General features: G+C 38.7%; 1 protein-coding gene across 19 annotated transcripts in view; it reads left to right on the top strand.

Annotated features, from left to right (window-relative positions):
• Positions 1-23,430, top strand: part of ZFHX4 (zinc finger homeobox 4) — a 271,320-nt gene that overhangs the window by 26,032 nt on the left and 221,858 nt on the right. For 7 of the 19 annotated variants that reach the window (XM_078393533.1, XM_078393537.1, XM_078393541.1 and 4 more), the window contains exon 1: positions 6,737-11,781. The exons of 3 other annotated variants lie outside the window; for them this stretch is intronic. The gene's annotated coding sequence lies outside the window, so the exon portion shown is untranslated. Of the gene's footprint in view, positions 1-4,269; positions 5,327-6,736; positions 11,782-23,430 lie in introns of those variants that run through there. 9 more of the 19 variants (XM_078393535.1, XM_072999051.2, XM_072999056.2 and 6 more) reach the window with 2 other exon arrangements.

Consider the following 23,430-nt stretch of genomic DNA (forward strand, 5'->3'; position numbering starts at 1 on the left):
TTTCGCTTACTGCTTTTGTAATTAAATGTGGTTTAAATTATCCCCGTTTTTCCGTAAGTCAGATCAGATGTTGCTCGCTGGAGGCTTTCTTTTAACGGTACTTTTAATTTATGTGTAGTTTTTACGGACAGCACAGAGGTGGTGCCTTTTATTTAGCTGTAAAATCTACACGTTTTCTTTTGAAAACTTGGCTCCTTGGGCGAAAATAACTTTTTCCTAGGTATTTTATAATCACTGTTTGCCGCAGAGGTAGTTTAGCATATTGTCTCACACAACAAAGATTCCTAGTTTATGGGCACTGTGAACTGTTGGATTTAGGTATAAATTTACTTTCTTGCCTGTACACTAAGGTGGGTAATTTTATTGGCTCCCCCCATGTAATTTTAGTTATTTTCTTATCCGATCGTTTCAGTTTGCATACTGCTTCCCGTTCTCTTTCCCTCTCTTCTTTCCAACCCCCCTTCCCCAGTTCTCGCCGCTCTTTTCAGAATTGGAAGGTAAAACGTTTCCCTTGGCTGTATCACTGCTGGAAGTGGGCTCTGGGGCTTTCTGGAGGGGCTTGTTGTGCTGTGGGGAAGGAAAGGGATGTTGGTAAGCGGTCGTTTTCCGGGATTTGCATAAAAGCCAGTGAAGTGCCTGTGAAGTTGGTGAATTGCTATTGTTTAGGACTAGTCCTCCTGGCTGTTTTTGTTTATAAACACGAGGGCGGTTGCCGGGAGAAGAGGGAGGTCAAAGCACTGTCAAAGCGCTGACCTCTGAAAGCCCGAGGACGCGCGGCTCCTGCACCCACCTCTCGCACTTGGTGTATGTGTGTGCGTGCGCGCGCTTCCCTTTCCCATCCCAGCCAAGAAGATCAGGTTCAGGGTATTTAAAGCCCGCGACCTGCGAAAGAAAGCAATTGAGGAAGACCCGTTGTTTCACGCTCCAGAGGAGGAGGAAACACCAGCTATTTTGGGTAGCCTCGCGCTGCGACTCAAACAGTCGCCACTACCACCACACAAAAAGGTCAATCAAGGGCTTTTGGTTCCGTTAGCGGGCACCGTTTGGATCGGGATGCCTGGCCCGGCCGAATCTGGTGGCAAGCTGTCCCGCCCCTCCTCTCCCCTCTCCACCTCACCTCGCCTCTATAGCATAGCTGACAGATTCTGCGATTATAGAATAAGGATATAAAATAAACGGTTATTGACTGTATTTGCTTTTTAAAAACAAAAACAGCTGTCATTTCCCCTTATTTGAGGGCATTTTTCGAAAACAACACTGATAATCCTTATGGTTTTGCCCTAGTCTCAACTTCCCCTCCTTTTTAAAAGGTCCCGAAGATAGCTCTGTTTTCTGAAAGTGTGTTTTGAAACGAAGTTGCTGAGTTAAACAAAAATGTTAGTTAACGTACTGCCTTTGTCAAATAGCCCCCGGGAGGAAAAGAGACAACAAAAAGGCAGAGGAAGGAGGGGGTCTAGGGATCTGAAAGTGTCTGTAGCTCAGATAAAGGGGTCTCTAACACTGAGATCTTGTAATACCTCGTTTCAAACTGAGTTCATCTATAGACTTAAACAACGCTTTCAAAAGGCACGGATCCTCTTTCCCTTGGGCGGGAGGGGGTGGGGGAGGCGGGCCATTTATTAGGGAATTATGTCTGGTTATTAAAAAGAGGAGAGGTTGTAATTATGTATATCCTCTTCCTGGCCCTGTGCGTCCGCAGCGCTGCTTTGGACGAAGGCAATGCGACACAGTGCAAAAATCTCCCAGCTCCCTTTGGCACCGTCTTTGTCTGATAAAGAGTAGCCAGAGCTGGCTGTTAAACCCTTACTCAGGCAGTCCAGTAAGTTGTTTTAGCTCAGGGGCGTGGAGGATGGCATTCGAGGTCGGACGGTCTATTTTTTTCCCCCTGCTCTGTGAAATATGTCATTTAACCTTCCCCCGTCGGAAGATGATACTTCTCTTTCCCTCGGGGAAAGGACCCCTCCCCATCAAGTAGCTGGGTTACCCTGAGAAGTTTGCCTGGGAGGGGTACCCAAGGGACCAGGGAAAAAGAAGCTGAGAGGTGAGGTAGAGGTCTTGGGGGCGATCAGCTGAGCAAGCAAGAGAAGCAGAGAGCCAAGAAGGGAGGGGGAAATAGCTCGTAGCCCTGGCCGAGCTTCTGGGGGAACCCTCTTGAAACATTCAGCCAGCCAACCAACCATCCAGCCCCCGGGTGCTTCTGACTACTGCTTGCCTCCCTTGCCAAAGCCGCGCTCTGCTTTTATCACCCCACCCCCTCCCGCCCCACAACCTGCCGCTGCTTCTCGGAATTAACCTCCTTCGATTTTTTCGTAGCTACGTGGCGATCCCCGGGTTTCGTCTAAACTGTTAGCATCCCAGAGTGCCTTTTCCATCCCGGTTAGCTACTAGGAAAAGCTAGGGCTCGGAAACAGACAAACGAAAAGGAGATGAAGGGCGGGGAGACATGTAAAATAGGAAGAAATAAGCAATGATGAAAGAAACTTGGAAAAATGTAGTCCCTTTTTCGATTCCTGCTTGTTCCCCCCTCCCCCTTTTTTTCTTTTGCTGGAAAGAAATATTGTTTAAAAACTACAACCTAATGAAGGCAAGAGGAAAATTGGCATCACAAATGACCATCGGGAGCTTTTAATAACTACACAAGGCGGATTTTTGTCAGACCCTGCTCTAGGTTTTCTTATATTTCTGCCATGTAAACTGCATGTTTCTTTGCCTGAATTTGAACTAAAGCACTTGCTCAGGTGTTTCTTCATCGGACTGAATTTAATTGTCTCCATGGTTAAGAAATGGACTGCTGTCCCGGAAGCCATCCTGCTAGCTGAAGCTCGATTCTGCTTCAATAAGACCCAAAGAGACCTTTTTCTACATTAAATATCCGGATCTTACTGAAAACTGGATTGAGGAGTTTTAATGTTAACTATTGTTATGATCGTTGATTCCTCTTTACAAATTGCAGGCTATCAGTTTTTTTCCTTTTGACTCTTAGCTGTGTAATACAGAAAGCATTTCCCTGTACAATTTCCTTTTTATTTCATTGGTGAGTAGCTCCAACTTTCAGGCAAGATCAAGCCACTGTCCAGAAGCTTCCTATGCTTCACCTAAAATCTTGGGCATAAAGATTTAGCTGGAAGTTGGGTTTTTTTAATTTTAATTTTTTACTCAGTTCATATGAAGTTCCCCTATCCTTTTGGTTATCCTCAGATAACTGGACTTCCATGTGGGCACATTTCCACCTCCTCAGTCTGAGAGACCTTCACCATGACCTTAAAACATCTGCTTTTCTCACTGTTCCTTTCTATCTCTGGCCTATCCTGTCTTTCTTGGCAAGCCCATCATTCATCATCAGGTGGTGATTTCCCTTTTAGTATTAGTTTCAGGATTTGCCAAATGTTTCTGTAGATTGGAGGGTTTAAGGCTCCTAAAAGATGCATATTTATACCTTATTTTAAGGGGAGATTGCATTAAACCTTTCAGTTGGTATTTAGTGCTTAAGGCCTAAAAAAAGGTTTGACATGTATCCCAGGAATCAGGAACTTCAAAGGCACATCAGCTGGAAGGTTATAGTTCACCTGCAGCAGGTCTTTGGGATTGTAAATATTCTTTATATTTAAGTACTGCTTACTGATTTGGGAGGGGCTTTCAGTTTCTTCAGTGGGGGTAAAATGGCCCTGTGGTATATTTGGATGCTCTTTGAATAGACATAATATTTTTATCTTCACTTGGGGGGGGTATTTAAGAGTATCCGAACTTCTAGTTTTAGTTAATTATACTTTAATGAAAGTGTCACTCATATTCACATCACATCTGGAGTATTAGGTTAAGATAATTAGATTTTCAAATGAGAAGTGATTGCTTTCCTCCCTTCCACCAGAAGACTTCTAGGAGCTTCCTATTTATGATGATATCTTCACATTATTGCCTATAGAACAACACAACCCTGTCTTTTCATATTAAACACTATATCTGATAAACGTATGGGCAAATATAGTCCCCATTCCCTGCTTTCATAATGGAAAGGCAGGTAGTTGTGCTGGCAATAGTTTTTGCCTTGCTAAATCTGTTTACTATAGCCATCACACGCTAAAATACTATATGCTATTATAAACTTAGTTTTGTTGAGCTGTTCGATCAGTTACACCAGGGAGATTAAACTGCCATGTGTGTATAATAATAATAATTTATTGTCATTGTAAGTATATACACATACAACGAAATTCACAGACACCCAGAGACCAGTGTGTATGCAATAATGTATAGGTCTGTGTGTATACATGAGCTATAGATACTAGAGATATATAATGTCACTGTATGTACTATATGTGTGCATGTAAATAAATCTTCAGTAACATGTAAATGATTCTCTGGGTATAAGAGCAGAAATTTCCGATCTCAAACTCACTTGCTTTTCATACAGAGACATATTCTACATTCATTATCCCAGGCATATTTTCTTCCTTTAAAAAAAAAGGAAGCGCGGGGGGGGGGGGGGAGAAAGAACTTCCCTGGTGGGAGGAATAATTAATTTGCACCCATATCTTTTCACATTCCTGAGCAGTTAAGAACAGCAAATCTTTCCTTCCTCTCTGCCTCCTCTCTCTCTCTCTCTCTCTCTCTCTCTCTCTTTCTCTTTCTCTAATTTCCCCCAGCCATCTATTTGTGTGTCTGTGTGTGTGTGTCTGTGTTACTAATGAAGTTTGCAGACTTGTGTTTGTGTCCATGAGCTGCTTCCCCGCTGCCCGTTCTGCTTTGGGGCCAGTGGTGTGGATCCTGCAGCCCCTACGAGCCCCCAGCAGCAGCGGCAGTAAGTCCGGGCTGCGCGTCATTTGCAGTCTGGAGAATGTTGATCACCTCACTAATTACACCTCTCTCTTCTCTCTTTCTCTCTCCCCCCCCCCCGCTCTCTCTCTCTCTCTCTCTCTCTCTCTCTCTCATTCCCAGAGTGCATATCGGGAATAGACACACAAAGACATGCGCACTCAACTTAATCAGCCATTTTTTTAAACAGGGCTAAAACGATAATAATTAGCAGAATAAAGACATATCGGATTTTCATTTCCTTTCCTCCTTTTCCCAACCCCTTCACAACCAAACAGCGAGACCGCGGTCGCCACATGCTTTAACAACTCCCGGACCCCAATGGACCGCTCCATACCCCCCACTTCTTGCTCAATCATTTTTATTTTCACCCCATAAAGTTCGAGGATTATTTTTTTATTATTATTTTTAATGAACCTTCTGTCGTTGGCTTGGATGTGATCAGCTGTTAAGTAAATAAAGCAAAACAAAACAGAGGCGAAGATCCAGTAAGAGCTGCGAGGGGAAATGGAAAGTAAGTTTTTCCTTTAACTTTTATTGAGTAGTTTGTGTTAAATTTAGGTCGAGTATCGATTATCTTTCCAGGCTGATCTTGCACAATCTTTGATATTTCGCTCCCGCTCTCCCTCTCTGCCTGCCTCTTTCTCTCTCTCTCTCTCTCTCCACTCGCTTGCTCTCCCTTGCTCCCATACACATACACACACTCCCATCCCCAGATCCTCTCTATCTCTCCCGTTCTCACCCCCTTTTCTACCTCTTTCCCATTTTTAGGTACCGCTTTAGGAGAGGAGGGGTTCATTATTTTTCTTTTCTCTTTTAAATTCCGGGAGGGTGGGGTGGGGGTGTCCGGTTTTTTTACCTGGCTGGCTGTAACTTTTGGATTAAGTGAAGGATCTTAAACGTTCTGCAGAGGAGATTTTTTTTGGTGGTGCTGCTTTTTCTGTTTGTTTTTGTTTTTTACGGAGCTGGGAGATGGTCTTATTCGGAACCAATACACGGCTGTCAAGAGTCTTTGCCTATCTGTCCTTTTTCTTTCTCTTTCGCCCTCCCCGTTTATCCTCGGATTCCGGAGCGTGATGCCTCTGGGGAAAGTTTGGGGTGCCTTTGAGGGTCAGAGGTTCAGCTTTCGCTTTGACTGAGGGGTGCGAGTGTCAGTGGGACTGATGGCCCCCTGCGCGCGTTTGTGTGTCTGCGCGCGCGCTTTAGATGTGGGGTGCTGCTGTGTTTTGCAGCAGCCGGGCAGAGCTTCTCGTGCCGTCGCTGGCGGCAGGAAGGGAGGTGGCGAGGAGCCCGTTAGGCGAGCGGGCTGCTCGCTTTCCCTGTGTGTCAGTTCCGAGCGCTGGACTGCAGCCTGCCTGGCTGGCTGTCTCGCTCGCCGGAGGGGCTTTTCTAACCGTTGCCTGCTGGGGCTAGGGCAGCTTCCACCATCGCTTCCCTTTGTGGAACGGCAGCAGGCTGCTTCCCTGCCCGCCGCTCGCTCCTCGCTCGCCCGCCCGCCCTCTCTCCTCCCCCGTGCTTTTGGGCTCCGGCGTTGTGTTCATCGGACTGCTGCCAAGATTTTCCTTCTCTTTTCCTTTTAATCGCCTAATTTCCCCCTCCCATACGGGGTGTGAGACAAGTTACGCCGCTTGTCCTCTCAAATGTAGTGGCTTGGGGTCAGTCCTGGTCTCCTGCCCTCCTCGAGTGCATCCCTTCGCAGAGAGGCTAATGGCAGGCGCGTCTCCGCTTCCCCTGCCAGCCTTTGCAACCTTACCGTCGCCCGTTAACGTGGGGATCGGAAAGTTTACCCCACGAATGTCGGTTTATAGCTGCTGCCTTCCTGCCCTTCCCTGCCCACCCTTCTCCCCTACCTCCCAACCGTACCCCTCAACCCCTTCCCACCACAAATACACGCTTATGTATTTCTTTTGTTACCTGCCAGCCGGAGGAGGAGGGGGTCTCGATCTCATCGGCTGCTCGGGGCACTGGGCCCAGCCGAGAGAGGAGGCTCAGCAAGCCGGGTTCAGCCTCCGCGCCGTCCCGAGGAGGCTTTTTCGCTCCCATTCAACAACACACACCCTCCTCCTCCTCCTCCTCCTGTTCTCCTCCTCCTCCTCTTCATCCACCTTAGGTACCAAGGCATACATCGCAAACATAACACCCCCTTCCCGCCCACCCCACCGCACCACCACCACACACACAGACAGACACACACACACACACACAAAGAAAAAAAAGCGTCTCTCAACCCAAAGACAACTTGCCAGGCTGAAGATGGTGGATTTACATTGAGGCAGACCCCGCTAGGGTCACCCAGGAACTCTAACTATCCCTCTATCTGACAGTTACATTTTCTCTCCTCCATTCCGAACGCCTTTTTTTCCGTATTATTATTAACCCTGTTCCATTTTTAATCAAGGATCGGGTAGCTGGCAAAAGGAGAGGGAGAGAGGTGAAAAAAGAGGAGAGGGTTGATGTTGAAGGTGGATAAATATCTCTTATATTTATATTTGTGATTCCCCTTTGGAAGGATTTCCAGTGGCTGGATCCTTAGGAGCGGTGGTTGAAGAGCAGGTTGTAGTTTAACCTCTTTGAGAGTTTGGTGGATGTCTCTAAGTGGATGGATGGAAGGAAGAGTTAGTGAGCAGCAGTCTTGGAAGCCCTGCCTGTTGTTGGTTAGACTGAGGCAGAGACTTGGCTGCGATTGGGACACCACTGTGACATGGGCATCGATCGCTTCCATTGAGAGCAATGCAAAAGCACAGTCTGGGTATGTAACACTCTCAGTGCCATCAACCCTTGTTTTACTTTCTATTTGCTGACAAAACTGACAGAACAAGGCTAGAGCAAGGGACTTTTCTTTTTAAAGACTAGGTATGAAAGAAGGGGGAATGGAAAATACTTAGAAGAAACAGGGCTGTTGGGTTAGAGGATAATAGAAGGTTGTTGTTTTTTTAAAAAAATGATTGTTCCATTTCCTGTTGAGCTTGCTAGTTCAGTGGAGTTTCCTTCTCTGTTGTGACATCCTAGAAAAATAGAAAACAACAGTAATAACAACAATAACAAAAACAACAATAATATTCCAAAGAATATCTTTATATAGGCAAATAATATTCCAAAGAATATCTTTATATAGGCAAATTAGATAAATTACAGCTTTTAGGGCAGAATATAGGTAGTTTGAAGTGGCTGGAAGCCTACCAAAATGAAATATGGCTAGCCAGCTGTTTTAACCTCTTTCACCTGGCTTGAGTGCTGCAGCTCACTTCGATTATTCAGTGAGCCAACCTGAATATTCATACTCCAGGATCTACACACTGTGCTGTTGCATCCTGTAGGCATTGCCTTGGGCTTTGGAGGGTTTCTGCAAAGTAAACATGTATTCAGTTGTTTTCCTTATTATGGAAATGAACACTTAAGAGTCAGTTAAATAGAAAATAGTCATATATCTTTAAAAATAAAATCTAGCAAAGAACAAAGAAAAGTCAAGTAAACCATCTATATAAGTCACAATAGCAGTAGTAATAGTACCTGCTTGGTAGATTGAAGAGATATACTAGCTTGTTTTCTAGAATGCAGGTTATGTGTATCCCTTTTATATTTCACAATAGATGTGAGGTTGTGTTTCTATAGCAAAAGATTGAATTGTTCGCTAACAGAGACCATGTAGAAAGTGCTGAGAAAATCACTGTTTAATATTGCAGAATTTACTGCTTCCATTCTGACCATGAGCCTAAATCTACACAATGAAATTTGATTATCTCTAATAACAGTATTAGATCCTGCATTGGATGGATGAGAATTGAGGTGGTTTTGTTGATTGCAAAGGTTTAATGTTGCATTTCAGAATCTGATGTGGTTTAGTCTTCCTTCCATTAACTGAAAAACCCCTGAGGTTTTACAATTATTTCTTAAAGATAATACATTTAAGATTGCATTGGTAGGCTGGAGAAAAGTCATATAGGCAAGAAGGGAAGCCCTTAATAACTCTTGAGATTCAGACATGTTCAGCAGTTAGATTGGCTCTGACTTCACCAAGGGTCGACAATGTGTCATTTCCATGAAGCCAAATTGCCCTCTGCCTATATGATATTAATGTGCAAATCAATATTTCAGGGATTAAATTTCCCTTCTTCATTTTTTATGGTTTCTACCTCAATAAGTCTCAAGTCTATTAGAAGAGGCTGGATGATTTAAAATCTTTCACTGCAGAATGGCTTGTTGTAGCCTTGTTTCACAGACCATTTTTGGATTTTTGCTCTTAAGGATGGAAGGGATTGCAAAGAAGTTGATAGTCATTGTAGGGGCATGCACAGTACTGTAAAGATCTTTTCAATTTAAGAATAAAAAGGTATTGAATATATACATATTAATGATATATAGATAGTACTGCTTTAAAATATTGTGTTAATCACTTATTGATTTATTTTGAAATTAGTTGAGACTCCTCTCTTGTTAGCATTGTTGTGTTTTTTAAAAAAGAATAGCAACAGCATGCTTTGATTGTTTTGCAGTGAATATTCTTTAGATGGTCTTTGAGGAATATCTAAAATAAGCAGTTCAAGCTAATTAACATAAGTGACATTAAAACAGTTGCTGTTAAGCCTGAGTGATGTTAGTTGCGTTGTGTTAATTAAGCAAAGAGACCTTTTGCTGAGATTTTAGTATTTTAAAATCAATGTGCTTTGGTGGTGTTTTATTAAGAGTAGTCTTCTGAATATTCATGATTAGTGAAAAATGGGAAAAGATCAAGGAAGAAACCATGCATGGCAGAAAATTTAGGACAGATATAAGATTGCGGCTTTATCACAGTTTGGGAAGGCCCAACTCTGTATCATTTTGTTGGTGTTTTATAGGCTTAGACCATCTGGACCAAGTTCCTCACAGCTGCATGGATTTCTTATGTGATAGAACATTTTTTCCATTCAGTGTGAAATGTTCCTTCCTAAAAACATACACCAGACTCACTTAATTTGGTCTGCTAAAAGAAATGCACATGAAAAAAGGACAAAAGGCTCTTTAATCTTTTCAAGCTGTTTGTTTTTCTTCAAGATTCATGTCTGTTTTGGTTTGAAAAGCCATGTTTATTGAGCAGATGATTCTGAGGTGTGACATTAAAATTATATATATATAATTATATATGTATGCATATGTATATGCATATGCATATCTATCTATATCTATATCTACACACACAAACACACACACACACACACACACACACACACACTCACACACGAGAGAGAGAGAGAGAGAGAGAGAGAGAGAGAGAGAGAGAGAGAGGATGTTCTAATTCCTGCTTCTCGTTGCCTGTCAAAACATGGTTAATCTATTCTTATTTACAATTAATCTCAATAAAATTAATCTTAACTGTGCATTAGTCACTGGCTTAAAATATCTAATTATATTCAATTAACTGCTGTCATAGTAATTAACACTGCTTAATTGCTTCAGCATATATTTATGTAAAGCTCATTAGTTCCTGGCTGTTGTTTTTTCTTCCCCTCATTCTCTTTTTATTGCTGTCACAGCACTGACATTAAATCGAGGCTAACTTTTGGGGTGAACGAATGGAGGATAATTCTGAACTTTCAGGAAATGGTGGTGACAATAAATGAATATGTAAACTTCATTTACTTCTGTCTTGACTGCTTTTTTTTGCTTTTTGCAAAGTAGCAGTTGTGGGACTTCAGAGTAACCTACTTGAAACACTTCTGAAAATATTTTCTAGCTTTGTTGAGGGAAAATCAGAAATCAGATTAAGCTCTGTGTTTATATATGAAGTGCTTTTCCTGTATCTGCCTTGAGGCTCTCTATCCACAAGGCAGACCTCCCCTATTTCCAAATAATTCAAAGGGTTAAAGACTTGGCCAAGGTTCAAATTGAAGAGTACCCAGGGAGAGTGCATGTGGCTATGTACAGATTTCATGTAATTAGTGCTTAATTATATTAACATATGCAGATTGTCAATTTAGGAGTTTATAGAGCTGGCAAATATCAGTTCTGGTACAATTGCTGTATTGTTCTGGGACAATAATGGATTTCAAGTTTGATTGTGAAAGCACATAACTAGCTATCTAATTTAACTCATACCATAGTGAAATTTCATTAGTCTCCATGGAGACTGGTTTAATTGTGCTGACTAATGTTCTGGGCTGCAGAATGTCCTAAAAGGAAAGTGTTGTTTGCCTAATCCACCTTACAATGACACTTGTTTGTACATGTTTCCTTTGTGTGACAATTTGCATATGCAAATAAATAGTTTCCCAGCCTCTATTTGTCATGGCTGTTCATTACCCATGAAGAGGACATTGTTACTAGGCTGTTACTGAGTCTCCCAAGACAGGATAGTGTCAACCAGTCCAGCCACATTCTTTCATAATTTGTTTCTGATTAATAGACCTGAGTGAGGCTCATTCTATTCAGGCCTCTGCAAAGGGAAGGTCAGTTCTGTCACTGAAAGGAGTTTCCGCAGCAACTAACGCCCCCTCCTCTCCTCTCCCCTTTTTTTCCTTTGGCTTAACAGAATCATATTTAAAATAATGCATTCTTGCTCTAAGGAAACGTTCTCTAATAATCTCTAGTTTCCTAAAGCAAAAGATATAAAAACAAAAGAAATTCTGGTTTTGGAATATTAATCCTGTTTTTGACAGAAAGGTAAACTGATATAATTGCTTTTCAGTGGAAGGAATAGGGGTTTATACAAGTGTGAAAGCATCGGAAAGGATTAGCATTTTTTTGCATAATGAAAAGCTCTGCTGAATAGGGCACTGAATGGTTGACTGAATGACTAAGATGAAAGGAAGACGAAAATGCAAGCTTCTCTTTCTTTATGCCTCTGCTCAGCTCTCCCTAAAGTTATGTTTGTCCAAGACTTGAGAAAACAAGCAGAAGCTCAGATTTCAGCAACTTTATAAGATGCCTTGAATTTCCATCCTCCTGCTGATGAATATGTATGATAATGGTGCAGCTAGAAGATGATAGACACAGGTTTGTATGTGAAAGAATCATTACAGGATAATCAAATATTGACTATTGAGTATCGAGTCTTCTTAGTGCTTTGCTTGTTGGGAGGGAGCAAAGGTGAAATATCATTTTAAAAAGAGTAGAATGTGTACATCAAGACACAATAATGTTAAATTTATTGAGCTTGCTGTTCTTTTGTGTAGTTTTAGGTGTTTATATTGATGATTTCTATGCTGTTGAAACAAAAATAGATCTTGGCTGTGTGTGAACTGTGCAATGATGTACTAGCCATGTCTAGAATGTGAAATAGTAATTGCATCAGTTCAGTCCTAGATTAGGATTATAATTTAACAGATTAAATGTAATTTAGATAGTAATTCAAGTATAATAAGCTTTATTATCAGTGTGCTTTAGTGTCCAGCTTTTTATAAGTTTACAGTAGGGTTGTAAGTTATGTCATTAAGGGCTAAGTCCCTACTCCTGTTGAAGTCAGTGATAAAATATCTATTGATTTAAATGGGACCAGGAGGAGGCCTAAAGTTATGACTATAATTGGTTAGCTGTTGACAATGTGATCTGCACTTCTAATTATGTGTTCTCATGAATAACTGGAACAGTTAAAATATTGCTTCAGTGCAATCATATACATCTTCACTCAGAAGTAAGTGCTACTTTTTATTCTTAGGTCAGGATGAATATGATTGTATTGTTCTAGTGTAATTGTACATGTAAACTCTAGTGAGTGCAGTGAGATTTATTTCCAGGTAAGTGAATAGGGGATTACAGTCTACTTTTGAAGATGAACAGTAGGCATCATAATAAATAAGAAAATCAGATGTAATGTGGCGAATATTAAAAAATATATTTAGTAGTGTCTTTAATTTTTCAGATTGATGTGATTGCATTTTTAAAGTCATTACAAAAGCATTTTGTTTAGAGAGCTTGAATGTGTGTGTGCAACCTGAGTACAGTACTTTCTGTGACTAATTTGATGAAGTAATGCATCTTTTTTTAAAAGCAAATATTTGTAAATGATACAAGTTGACAGTTTAGTGTGGAGTAAGAGTTAGAAGCTGAGTCATAAAGCCTTCACTTTGTATATTAATACAGAACATTCTTTATAACTTTGAAAATGTTTATTGCTAAATCCCCTTTAAAATAATAGGAAAGCTATAGGTTGCATATTCAAGAGAAGAGACGTTTACTGAGAACTTAGAAAAAGAAAAATGTGTTAATTTAAAAATAAATCAACTTATATTGTGAAGCAAGCAACATGTGCTCTAACTGGCAGTTTTCCAACCATTACAAAACTGGATAACACATGGGTTAATGCTGACTTATGGGCTGTCTGCATTCTTACTGAACAGGCAAAAACCTAGTCTCCTTATATACTGATATTGTAGTCTTATATATTGTAGGAGTAAGTCCATTGAATACAGCAAGACTTGCTTTTCTTTGGCTGAAGTACAAACAGACTATTGTTTAGCTTGTGTTGTTAATTTAACTGGATGTAATTCTATTCTGAAAATATCTACTAGATTCTAAATACTGTATGGTAGATTCTAAACATGTTTAGTATAAATCTCACTGAGTTCAACAGGACTTGGGTTGTAAATATGCTTAGGTGCATGGACATACAGTAATGGTATAACCATTTGGTGAAAAAAAAAGGTTCAGTGGTTTACATAGGTTTGAGTTTTCCAACTGTAGAAAAGAAAACTACCTGTTTATTTTGTGACTTTATAAAGCAATTTCAGATATTCCTATTAATACAGATGTATAACAGCCTGTGTACCTTCTCTTATACAGACAGTTTGTGATTTTAGTTATTTCAGTATTCTCAGAAGTGTTTTTTGTTCTTTTTGCTAAGTTTGCACATATAAAAGTTTGGAATTCTTAAACTGGTCTACAGGGATTTTTAAAAAAGATTGAAAGAAATATGAAGGAGAATTTATTTGTTTGTTTGTTTGTTTGTTTGTTTATTTATTTATTTGATTTATTTGATTTATTTGATTTATGGTCTATACGATTTCTGTTTAGGAATAGTTGATGTGGGTTTTATGAGCAAAGTATGTTTACGATTTTGTATCTATATGTCCTTCAGAATGAAGTTTCACCTTTCAAAAACTTTGAAGTAATTTGTCTGTATTTAAGTTTATTTGCTTTTGCAATTTTCAGAACTGTTCAAACTTTCCAAAAGTTACTGTTTAATGGATATGGTATATTCAGATTGTCACATTGAGCTGATTGGACTTTATCAACTCCCGTAAGGATCACATCAATAGTGTAAGAATAATGGATTTAAACTGAAACATGTGACTGTATTTCTAAGAGGCAACTCCCTCATGTGATTTAAGAAGCCAGAGGCAGAAAAAAAGACTGAGCTGAACCCAGTTTTCCTGATTGAAAAAGAGACAAACAAACACCTTAAGAAGTTAACACACTGTCTTGCGGCAGAGAGCTTACCACAGAAACAAACCATTACATGGTTTTTGTTCCAGTCTTCCCTAAGGTCAGCTGTGACAAAAGTTTCTGATTTGGTTCTTTTCACGTTAGTTTGGTACACTTGCAATTCTTCAGTGCTGTTTTATGTAGTAAAAGTTGAATAACCATATAATGATGCATATTTGCATATGGCTCCAAATGTTTAAAATCATTGCAGTTTTTGTCTTAAATTAGTACCTGATGAGTCTCTTGACAGAGATTCTCAGAAACTTTGTAGTTGGAGTAGAATAGGTGGAGACAATATTGTATCTTGGTAGTAGATAACTTGGTACAGTAAAATGGAATAGGCTAAAACGTATCTAGTTAAAAATTACTGTTCTCTCTCATTGTAATCCTGTGGAGGGTTTTTTTGTGTTTAGTTTTGCCTTAGATCCCAGATACTGGGAAGCTCCTGCACTACATATCACTTGGGATGTTGCAAGTCTGACCTCTAGAGATATAACTTCTCCAAGATAACTCTTTCCTTAATAAACTCTATGCATATACTAGTCTTTAGATTAAAGGCTAAAAAAAATCAGGAACAATTGTTGTTGAATGTGCCTGATTGCACAGTACACTTTGGGAAAGAATTCTGCAGTGTGGAAAATATCACCTCCTTTTCCACCATCAAGCTGGTTATCATCTTGGTCTGCCACAGTGGATTGCAGGCTAAAAACGTTAATCCTCCATCTTCCTCCAACTTCTCAGTAGAAGCCAACAGATTTGCAAATTTTGTACGCAGAGAGAGGAGCCAGTAATGTAATGGATGAAGTGTTAGATTAGACCAATGCAGAAGTCCCTGCTTGGCCATGGAAAATCACTGGGTGGGGGTGGCAGTAGTAAATCAGTCCCCTGAGCATCTCACATAGCTCAAACACCATTCTCTCTCTCTCTCTCTCTCTCTCTCTCTCTCTCTCTCTCTCTCTCTCTCTCTCTCTCATATATATGCATGTATCTCTATACAAATCTTGTATGGCTCAGCAAGTACACAATTAGATCAGTCTTAGGGACAAATTCTGCCTGGTTTGTAATTGATACTGTGTGGATGGATGATTAAGTTTTAAATTTGGGCATGTTTTGAGGTTTTTATGTATGATGTTAAATTACAAATTACTGCACACATATATTCCAGCATTGACCATAGCAAAGCTTGAGAGGAAACATGTTATGATGTAGAGGGCCGGTGAAGTCAATTTGCATGTTTTTAAGGAAAACAAAACACAACAGAAACCTTTTTACTGCTTAGGATACATTCACATTTTATTTTTAAACCAAGATAAACAGATAATGTGTTTAATTTAAATCTTGAAAAGTAATGAGAAAGTGATACAGATGAAAAGCTTTTTTTTTTCTAGCTATGATTTGAGGTAAGTTATGCTGCTGTAAACCAAGGGGAGGTAACATTTATGCTTATTATGTAAATCATATGAACATTTATTTACCGCTGGCTGGATAGCTCAGTGAGTTAGGTATCTGGCTATGGAACCAGAGGTTGGAAGTTCGATTCCTCACTGTGCCTCCAGGGGAGAAAAGCCAGCCTGTGGCCTTGAGCTGCAGAGTCCCAGGATGGCCCCAGAAAACAGAATGGTAAAACACTTCTGAGTATTCACTGACTAGAAAAGCCTGAGAAGAATCTCCATAAATTAGAAGTGACTTGTTGGATGATGATGATGAGCATAAAAATAAAGCCAGGCACAGCAATATATCAAAAGTATGGCTTAAAAAAGATGGTTTAACAGTAGTTTTTTTAAAAGGAAAAGTATAAACAAGATTTCACATGAAGCAGCTAGCATTATAGCTGGCTTATGAGCAAAGGGGCAACCAAACATTGGTGGGCAGAGGTGCAGCGCCTGCTTATTTATGAGCTGCCCCAATAGCCATAGCAGCTAAATGTGATGTACTTCAATCCCACGTCAGAAGATAATTTTTTTGTGTGACTGCAAAACAATTTAAAAATTCTGTTCTAATCAGCTTAGAGCTGAAGCCAATTATTTATTCAAGGTGACAAGTCACCAGCCAGCATTAGCTTGTCGCAATCAGTGACTGTAATGCAGGGTATGGATTGCCTTCAGTGGCTTCCATATGGATGTGGAATACTTTTGGTAGTTAAAAAAATTCCACAGTTAATTTGCAGACCTGCAAAGGGTGCCAACTTTTCAAGTGGCTTTGGTCCATTCTTTTCCTATAAGAGAAAACAGGCATACAGAAGTTAAGCAGGTGAAGCATATTCCAGGTACAGAGAAATAAAATACTGAGGAAAAGTTTCACTTGCTTATTTTCTGCATGTCTGATTGTTATGAAGGGCACATGAGTAGGGCCAATAAAGAGCTGGCTACCTTAGATCATACTGTTATCTGGTTTAAGACTTCAAAAACAGAATCTTTTCTGTTATATCCAGTCTTGAGGTCAAGAGACAAAAGACCAGAACAACAAAGAGAATCAAACTTTTCTAGAGCTGTTCTGTTGTTAAATCTAGAGAAAAGTGCAGAGCACTTGTTACCCCCCTTGACCTTTTCTGCTCCCATTTTCTCCTACAGCTCTATTTGTGATACACTATCAGGTACCTTTTTAAATTGTTTTTCCCTTGTCCTTAAAAGTGAGTACCATAAGGAAAAAACTATGATTTTTTTCTCTCAGTACTGCAGCAGTCTTTGATCTAGCAATACTGCTTCAAGTTTTGAAGTAAAGCTTTTGTCTGGTATGGTTCCAAGTTTTTATCATGCCATTTCAACTGTTTTGCTAGTGTTTCTTGATAGGTTCTGAAATAATCAGTTTCTCATTGGAACTGACACTGTTACATTTGCAGAAGCCAGGATAATTACACAGTTGTGTGATAGAGCTGGTCAGTTTTGTTCTTCATGTGAAGACTACCTTGAAAGCTAATGAAATCTTAATGGCAAATTATTTAGCTACAGTATGAAAGGATAAACTTTTTAGAACCAGTTCAATAATATAGAAATTAAAAAATTATACAAAATACTAAGGCCAGAATCCTGGTAAAAAAAGAAAGTGCGCTTAAGCGATTACTGTGCAAGCTGTTTCCATCCTCTGCTTGGCTGTCCATTGCATGCCTGATTGCATACTAGTTGTGAAATTGGTCACACAATAAACCCTCTGCCAAAGAGAAAACTGCTTGTTTGATTACTGTTTCCCCGAAAATAAAACCTAACCGGAAAATTAGCCCTAGTATGATTTTTCAGGATGCTCGTAATATAAGCCCTACCCCAAAAATAAGCCCTAGTTAAGTGAAACCCCGCCCTCCACCATTGTGCAGCAACCAGAAGATGACATGATTGTAAAATAAAACATCCCCTGAAAATAAGCCCTAATGCGTTTTTGGAGCAAAAATTAATATAAGACCCTGTCTTATTTTTGGGGAAACATGGTAATATTGCACACAAGGGACACCCCACCAAAGGATGAGAACTTAATGTATGATTAGTATTATGGTCATGTCTTTTGTTCAACAGTATTCTGGCCCAGTTATTTCATTACAGTATCAAATTTAATTCAGAAAGGCTAAATCTAAGATTGCATTCCCATTGAATTTTGCCAGTAGAGGTGCAGTCACGGTGGATTTGATTTAAATCAAGTTGATTAAACTGTGATTTAAATCATGATTTTTAAATGTAAAGACTCATTCTTGCTGGTAGTTGTAATCTTTCATATTTGCAACCTGATTAAGATTTCATATTTAGAATAATAACCTGTCTTAGTAGTAAAACAGCTCTATCCGCACTGATTTTAGTTTAATAGGTTAATCATGTTTGGAGAACTACTTCAATTGTTTTAAACAGCAACATTATATAACTTACATATTTTTGTATTTGCTTAAACATCAATGTTTATTAACTGAAGTGATTAAACAAAATACTTTTTAAAAATCAAAACAATCTTAAAGCTACGTGCACAAAGATGTTAAGCCGCCTAGAGTGGTCATAACTGACTAGATAGGCGGGGTATAAATAAATAAATAAATAAATAAATAAATAAATAAATAAATAAATAAATACATAAATACATAAATAAATAAATAAATAAGCTGTGCAAAAGATTTCACTTTCATTTTTACTGCTTGCTCCTCCCTCCTCACACTTAGAGCCTGGTACAGATGTATTTCACTCCAAACAAACTTCAAACCTAGCATTTAAGATAATGTGTTCATTGCTTGTACATAGCTTTGCAGAACAACAATGGAATTGAGAGGTTTTCATGAACTTTATTTTATACCATTTTTACTGTGAAAAAGTGCATGTTACCTCAACTTGGATAATTTGAATTAATTGAATTATTTTACCAAAAATATAAATATTGCATGATTATACAGCATCATGCTGCATCACTAAACTCTATTTCATGCTGAATAATCTTTGAACTATAATTTATCTTAAATGGAAAACTATCTTTAGATAGATTTCTCCTCGGAAGCATTTCATTAAAATAAGTTTGATTAGAATTTAAAAAGCAGATTTAAATAAAGAAAATCTGATTTAAATTTTAATAATCCAACTATTTTGATTTTTTTAAAAAAAAAATCATCAATTTAAATCCACCCTGGGTGCAGTCAATGGAATCTGCCCACAAATTTCGCAATGCCATAATATGAGCTCAGGGTACTTTGGCCATTTTATAGTATTTTGCCCTGTTAGCATACAACAGATTAATGCCTATGTTCTCCCATCATTTTAGCATTTGCTCCAGCTATTCATTTTTGTTATGTAAAATACAGGCTAAAATCCTATTTTGTGGTTGTGCAAATAGTATAATTTTTAGACATGAATTGCTATAAGCTAAGGTTTCTCCATAGATGTTATCTGTTGCATGCCAAGTTGCGTGACAGAGATTTCTTAGCTTTAGGGAATTTGTGTCTGCAAGTCACACCATTTGTGTAACTGTGCAACAAGATTTCAGTCAGTGTTCTCTTGATGTTGGATTAGATTTAAAACACATGTGACAGTAATGCTTAGAATTATGTATCATCTTGATTTACAATAATATTCATATTACTATTATAATTACAATCACATTTCAGGAATAGAGAGAAAATCACCACAATAATTTTCTTTCTTTTTATATCAGTAGCTGGCTTTCTAGGGAAAGCAATGTAGATTTTTTTATGTATATATAATTTGGGCTTGACATTTGAAAAGGGACAGTCATGTTTTTAGGAAGGTGGCATTAAAGTTATTCAAGAGGTGAAAACTTGAGAAAAAATGGGACAAATCATGTCTTGATGGAAATGAAGCATGGTGCAGATTAGGAACTATTAAGATTTGCCAGAGGTTGCTAGTCCTAGAAGACTGTTTAAGTGCTCACTGTCAACAGGAAAATCATGAGCGGCACTTAAAGTGGCTCACCTCTGATTTATTCATAAACCTCACATGAGCACTTGGCTTTGTTCTTGCTCTGGTAAGGGGAACTGATTCCAATGAGAACAGGAATAAAGAGCTCCTTGCATGGTCCAGAAGTGAATAGCACTTTACCTCAAAGCATGACCTCCATTCCCAAGATCTGTTGTATTAGAGTTGACTCTGCTTCTGTGTTTATTCTCAGATGAATTGCTAGGAAAAGTTACAATAAATAATATACCCTGCAAAGCTTCTAGATCTAGTAACAATTTTGAAACTGGAACTTAGGTTCTTCAGCCTTTACAGGGAGATTGCCCTTACAGTATAGCACCCAATGATTTTCTTTCAAAATAGTTTAGCTTTAGTGCTGCTGCAAAGATTGAAGAGATGAAATGATTTTGCTTACAGGAAAATTAAAAATCTCACGTTAGAAAAGCAGATGTAAGTTAAGGTACACTGCAACAATATATTTTGTGTTATTCTGATTCAGACATCACTTTTCTAATTTATTTGGCATGTTGAATGCTTCACTTTATGTTTTTCCATAAATGGGGGTGCATGCTAATCAACAATGGGGAGGTATGTGTAAAAGACTAAAAATCCATACTTGCACTGGAGTTAAAATTGAGTACAGTTAGTTAAATCCCAAGAGAAAAATAAAGTTAATAGAGTCATGTTCTAATCCTGTTCAAATCTGCCCTTTTCATATTTAGTGGAGTTTATTTGTAGTTACTTCAGATTTAGGTGCTTTAAAACTGACTTGCATTTTCACAATAAATTAATCAAAAGAAGAATCATACTAGAAGATAGTGATGATAGTTAATGATATGTCTTTAGATAAAGCAGTATTTGTGTGCAATCTGATCACAGCTATCAGCTCATTTGTCATGGCTGAAGTGAAAATGTCAGGACCAATGAGCATATGAGTGCTGAAGGGGGCAAAAGGGCTTTTGAAAAGACACTTTTTTTTCTGGGAGTGGGCCACAGCTTAAATACAGCTCTAGGGAAATACTTGGATTAGCTAACTCCGTTCAGAAATCCCTAGCATAACAGAATTAGTTGGAAAAATGAAGTTTGTTGTATGTGTGTGTTGGGGGAAGGGACCATGTCTGTGACATTGCCCCAGGCTGCTGTCCAGTAAGTGTAAAATAGTGAGGCAGTGTGTTGTGTAAATTTATGCCTCTAATTTAATTATACTCCAGTAAAAAAAAATGGTATCCATCATCACAGGATGTTTTTGCACAATTTAGCACTGTTTTGTTTGATTCCATACTATCATATTAAAATGCACAGAACCTTTGACATTTTGAGAAATTTCATCTGATTGCATTTTCAGCATTCATTTAGGAGTGAATTACAGCACATGCATATATCTGTGGGAGGTAATGTAACAAAGAACCATTAGAAATGAATGAAATGTAGCATTCTTATTTCCTATGACTGTTTCTCTCCCCTCCCTTTGAACTTCTAATTCACCATACAGTATCTAAATATTTCTATGCTGTAGCTCCTTTTCTTTATGTTAGAAACCAACTTTCATCTGGCTGCAATGAAGCCAGGACTTCCAGGACAGCTGAGACCAACCACCTTAAGGCTGGTTTGTATGTTATAAAGAAGCAGCAGGGGAGATCAACTCAGCTTCCTATTTCATAATAGATGCAGGGAAAAAAGAAGCAAAAGTCACTTGCTCTTCTTTTTTTTTGCCATTTATTTGTAAGTGTGAAACAACTCTCAATATCCACACATTCTCTTTTTATAATTGAGGATTCTTGGGTCTTAAATATGGCACATATTTCTTAAGACCCAAATGTTGATTTGTTGGTGAAGAAGCAAATAGTGATCATTTGTTTTCAGTAACACAAAGGCAATGTCTTGGCATCATTTTTCTTTTCTTCATATTCAGGACTCTCAGTATTCAATGCTTCTGAGCATCCACCTGTATTTTGGTACATTTTCTTCTTCAGTAGTAGGCAGTTACTTAAGGTTGCAGAATTTGTCTAGCCTGTTGGACAGGAAAAGCTAAAGCTCTGTTGAAAAGATAAATAAAATCATCTGTAATGATTTTTTTTATAGGTAGTCTGCTAAACATTTGTGACTATCAGCATTTCTAGTCACTACATATGTTTTTAGGACTGAGCTGACACAAGTGGTTTTGTTAATGCTGGACTTCATGTTAAGCCTATTGAATTATATGCAATGCTTATTTTCATTGTGCTATGAATAATCTAAGGCACTGGTGCTCAGTATTGGCTCTCTAGATATTGCTGGACAACAATTCCATAATCCTAGCCAGCATGGCCAATGATAATAGATACTGACATTTGTAGCCCAACATTTTCTGGGGATTGTGGTTAGTACCAGAATGCAAGAGCTCAAAGTACATACAAACACAGTCCAAATAGGAACAGGAGAGATAATATTTGGCCATCTATCCATCTCGTTACAAGATAGTTCCTTAGGCACTGTGTTATCTGAACTATAATTATAGAATTACGCAGGGTTATGTCTGCTCGGTAATTTTGGCATTATTTCCAATAGATCGTTTGCATTTGTAATTTAGACCATGAAATTAAATTAGATAACCTTAATGTCGAGGTATTTATTTGAAACACTTCTATTGAAAATGGCTTTCAAGCATCAGTAATAGTAGCAAGACAATTGGGACTCTTTCATAAGAACATAGGGAGTCTCCTGCTGGATAAGATCAAAGTTCTGTTTAGTCTAGCATTCTGTTCCCACAGTGAGCAGTCAGATACCTGTGGGAAGTCCCCAAGCAGAAGAAGAGCACAACTGCACATCCCTACTCATGTTTCCAAATAACTGGTATTTGGAGGCATGCTGCCTTTGATATTGGGGGTAATATGGAGCCATCATGACTAGAAGCAATTGATAGTTTTCCCCTCCATTAATTTGTCAATCCAGTTTTACAGCTATCTAATTCGGCAGTCATCACTACATCCACTGTGGTCAGTATGAAGTACGTTTATTCTTCATGACTTGCCCACCATTTGACTTCACTGGATGACCTCACGTGACAAATATCCTCCGTCTACTTTCTCTACATCATGCTTACGTTTACATGTCTCTGTCGTATCCTCCATTTCTTCTCCCTTTTTCCAATTTAAAAAAAAATGTATCTCTTGAAAGGGAATTGCGCTAGAAACTTGACCATTTTGGTTGTCTTCTTCCTGATTATCTCTTTTGTGCTCCAGTAACCAGAACTATATGTATAATTCCAAGCATGGCTGCCGTAGTTCTGTAAAGATATTATAATGTTTACAGTTTTATTTTTTAAAACTTACTTTCTAGTAATCCTTAAAATGGATTGATGGTTTTACTCAAGCATCCACTGTAGCTCCAAGATCCCTCTCGTGATCAGTCATTGCTGGTTCTGATCCCATCAACATACATATAAACCAGATTTGTTGCCCAAACCAGGACAAATTTGTATTTGCACTGAGTTGAAATTGTTATTTTAATGCTCTTTCTCTTACCGGCATTCTAGTAGGACAGAATGCTTTAGATGTTCTTCGTGATTCCTTTTATTGACACTTTGTTGTCATTTGCAAGTTTGGACAAATCATTGTTCACCCTAATAACAGATGGTTAATGAAAAGTTTAAAAAACTGGTCTAAAAATATAACACAGAGAGAACCTCACTGTTTACATCTCTCCATTATAGGAACTGCACATATATTGTATTTGTTTATTGCCTTAGTTTCTTAACCAGTAACTAACCCAGAAGAGGACTGCTGTTATATTGAGCGGGAATTGAAAGTCCAGGTAAACTTGACCATTCATATTTACCATACATGCTTGTTGGGATTCTCAAAGGAGTTTG

This window comes from Pogona vitticeps, chromosome 4 (genome assembly GCF_051106095.1).
Source record: "Pogona vitticeps strain Pit_001003342236 chromosome 4, PviZW2.1, whole genome shotgun sequence".
NCBI classification, from domain to species: domain Eukaryota; kingdom Metazoa; phylum Chordata; class Lepidosauria; order Squamata; family Agamidae; genus Pogona; species Pogona vitticeps.